Genomic DNA, 3830 nt, shown 5'->3' with positions numbered 1-3830 from the left:
GGGCTGGATATAGGGGAAATGAAAGCCCTAGAAGATAGCATCCTGCTAATATCCTAGTACAAAACAATTGAACTAGAAAATCCCGCCAATATATGGTGCTGAATTGCCGGCGGCTCATAGCTTGTGCACAAATAAAATGGGAAAATCCAAAAAATGTAGTTCAACAAAAAAAAACTCTAGTAGGCAAAGTCGCTAGCTCGCCATGAGACGATGCACTCCGCCAAAAAAATGTCATGACAATCTAGTTTGCTATGGATCTTGCATTAACCCTGCTCGATAAAATGGTGGGCACAAAAGACAAGCTAAATCAAAATAATGGTGGTAGAAAGATGTAAACTCTTAAATGTAAACTCTACTAAACAGGGCCAACTCAAAAACATGCCTCATATTATTAGTACTTCCTCCGGTCCATATTAACTGCCACTAAAATGGATGTATCTACAAATACATCCATTTGAGTGGCATGTATATGGATAGGAGTAGTAGATCAAGGAGTTGCGAGACAGTGGAGGAAATGAGGTGGGGAGGAGGAGGGTGACGACCAGACCCCCACCTCCACGGCACCGCATAAATAGAAGCTATAATATGTGAAACAGTGGAGGAAATGAGGTGCGGAGGAGAAGGGCGACGACCAGACCCGATAACAGTACCCCCCCGGTCGAACTGCTCCTCATGTCGCGCAAGGTGAAAAAGGGGTATTTTTTTTATTGACTTGATGGAGAAAAAAAAAGGTCTTCTTTTTAGCCCCAGCGTCACCGCAGATCAGGTGACATGCACCTATTGCATGTCACCGTGTGACATGCGGTTTAAATCTGTCATGAATAGTTCCCGAATTCAAATCTGAGTTTCTCTGTAGACTATTCACATCTGAGTTTCTCTTTTTTGTTTCTCGATGTATGTTTCGAATTTTGATCTGAAATTTTTAGGAGTTATCTTAATATGTGCTGTGAACGTGCATGATTTTTTTTACATTTTTTCGCAATGTTTAAATTTGGATTTAGGCCGCATGTTACACGAGGTGCATGTCACCTCGCTACCGCTCGAGAAATGGAGCCCCTCTCCGCTGGGCTCAGCTTCGCTGCTCGTGTCAGACTGTTGAAGACACTGGCAAGTGCATGTCAGGGGGACAGAGAATAAATTGCGTCCACGCGTCGGCGCGTGCTGTCTACCCCAAACTCTAAACTCTGTCTTATGAAGTCAAGCATGCATGAAGAGAAGTGGTTTTTGGTTTCAAACATGGAAATTTCAAAAACCCTCCCAAGAGCTACATTTTCGAGTGACTAATTATTCATATTCATGATTTAAACTTGTTTAAATGGGCATAAAAATGGGCATAAAATTCAAAATAAATCAAAAAAGAAAAGAAAAACCAAGGCACATAGTCTTCTTATGTCATATAGTAAGCATTCAACTAAGTTGATAAACAAGGTCTAGACATATTCAAACCAGAAAAATCATGTATCTCCCCTAACCCTAAACTCTGTCTTATGAAGTCAAGCATGAAGAGATGTGGTTTTTGGTTTCAAACATGGAAATTTCGAAAACCCTCCCAAGAGCTTCATTTTGGAGTGACTAAGAAGCATACATGCTTACTTTTACATATTCATGTTTTAAACTTGTTCAAATCTTGGTCAACCCTAGGATTTGACCAAGATTCAAATGGGCATAAAAATTCAAAAAAAATAAAAAAAATGAAAAACCAAGGTCTTCTTATGTCATATAGTAAGCATTCAATTAAGTTGATAAAAAAGGTCTAGACATATTAAACCTGAAAAATCATGTATCTACCCCCTAACCCTAAACCCTGTCTTATGAAGTGAAGCATGCATGGTGAAGAGAAGTGGTTTTTGGTTTCAAACATGGAAATTTCGAAAACCCTCCAAAGAGCTTCATTTTGGAGTGACTAAGAAGGATACATGCTTACTTTCTCATATTCATGTTTTAAACTTGTTTAAATCTTGGTCAAACCTAGGATTTGACCAAGATTCAAATGGGCATAAAAATTCAAAAAAAATCAAAAACCAAAGCACATAGTCTGTGTATGTCATATAGTAAGCATTCAAGTTGATAAACAAGGTCTAGACATATTCAAACCAGAAAAATCATGGAAATATCAAAAACCTCCTGCGAGCTTCATTTTGGAGTGACTAAGAAGGATCGATGCATGTTACATTTCATATTCATGTTTTAAACTTGTTTAAATCTTGGTCAAACCTAGGATTTGACCAAGATTCAACAAATGGGGATAAAATTCAAAAATAATAATAAAATGAAAAACCAATGCACATAGTCTTCTTATGTCATATAATAAGCATACAATTAAGTTGATAAACAAGGCTAGACATATTCAAACCAGAAAAATCATGTATGTGGCTACCCCTAACCCTAAACTCTGTCTTATGAAGTCAAGCATGAAGAGATGTGGTTTTTGGTTTCAAACATGGAAATTTCAAAAACCCTCCCAAGAGCTTCATTTTGGAGTGACTAAGAAGCATACATGCTTACCTTTTCATATTCATGTTTAAAACTTGTTCAAATCTTGGTCAAACCTAGGATTTGACCAAGATTCAAATGGGCATAAAAATTCAAAAAAAGAAAGAAAAACCAAGGTATTCTTATATATGTCATATAGTAAGCATTCAATTAAGTTGATAAACAAGGTCTAGACATATTAAACCTGTTAAATCATGTATCTACCCCTAACCCTAAACTCTGTCTTATGAAGTCAAGCATGCATGGTGAAGATAAGTGGTTTTTGGATTCAAACATGGAAATTTCAAAAACCCTACTAATTAAGAGCTTCATTTTGGAGTGACTAAGAAGGATACATGCTTACTTTTTCATATTCATGTTTTAAACTTGTTTAAATCTTGGTCTAGACATATTCAAACCAGAAAAAATCATGTATATATCTACCCCTAACACTAAACTCTGTCGTATGAATTCAATCATGAAGAGAAGTGGTTTTGGGTTTCAAACATGGAAATTTCAAAAACCTCTTAAAAAAGTCAATTTAGAGTGACTAAGAAGGATGCAGGCTTCCCTTTTCATTTTCATGTCTTAAACTTGTTTAAATCTTGGTCAAACCTAGCTAAGATTTGACCAAAAGATTCAAACGGGCATAAAATAAAAAATGAAAAATGAAAAACAAAAGCATATAGTCTTCTTATGTCCTATAGTAAGCATTCAAGTTGATTAAAAAGGTCTAGACATACTCAAACCAGAAAAATCATGTATATATCTACCCCTAACCCTAAACTCTGTCTTATGAAGTCAATCATTACGAGAAGTGGTTTTGGGTCTCAAAAGTGGAAATTTCAAGAACCTCCCAAAAGCTTCATTTTAGAGTGTGACTAAGAAGGATCCAGGATTAACTTTTCATTTTCATGTTCTAAACTTGTTTAAGTCCTGGTCAAACCTAGGATTTCACAAAGATTCAAATATATGGGGGTATAAAATTCAAAAAAATATAAAAATAAAAAACCAAAGCACATAGCATTCTTATGTCATATAGTAAGCATTAAAGTTGATAAACAAGGTCTAGACATATTCAAACCATACAAATCATGTATCTACCCCTAACCCTAAACTATGTCTTATGAAGTCAATCATGAAGAGAAGTGGTTTTGGTTTTCAAAGATGGAAATTTCAAAAACCTCCCAAAAACTTCATTTAGAGTGACTAAGAAGGATACATGCTTCCCTTTTCATTTTCATGTTTTAAACTTGTTTAAATCTTGGTCAAACCTAGGATTTGACCAAGATTCAAATGGGCATCAAAAATAAAAATGAAATCAGAAAAATGAAAAACGAAAGCACATAGTTTTCTTA

Source organism: Lolium rigidum, chromosome 7 (genome assembly GCF_022539505.1).
Source record: "Lolium rigidum isolate FL_2022 chromosome 7, APGP_CSIRO_Lrig_0.1, whole genome shotgun sequence".
NCBI lineage: Eukaryota > Viridiplantae > Streptophyta > Magnoliopsida > Poales > Poaceae > Lolium > Lolium rigidum.
This window is presented reverse-complemented; position numbering follows the sequence as displayed.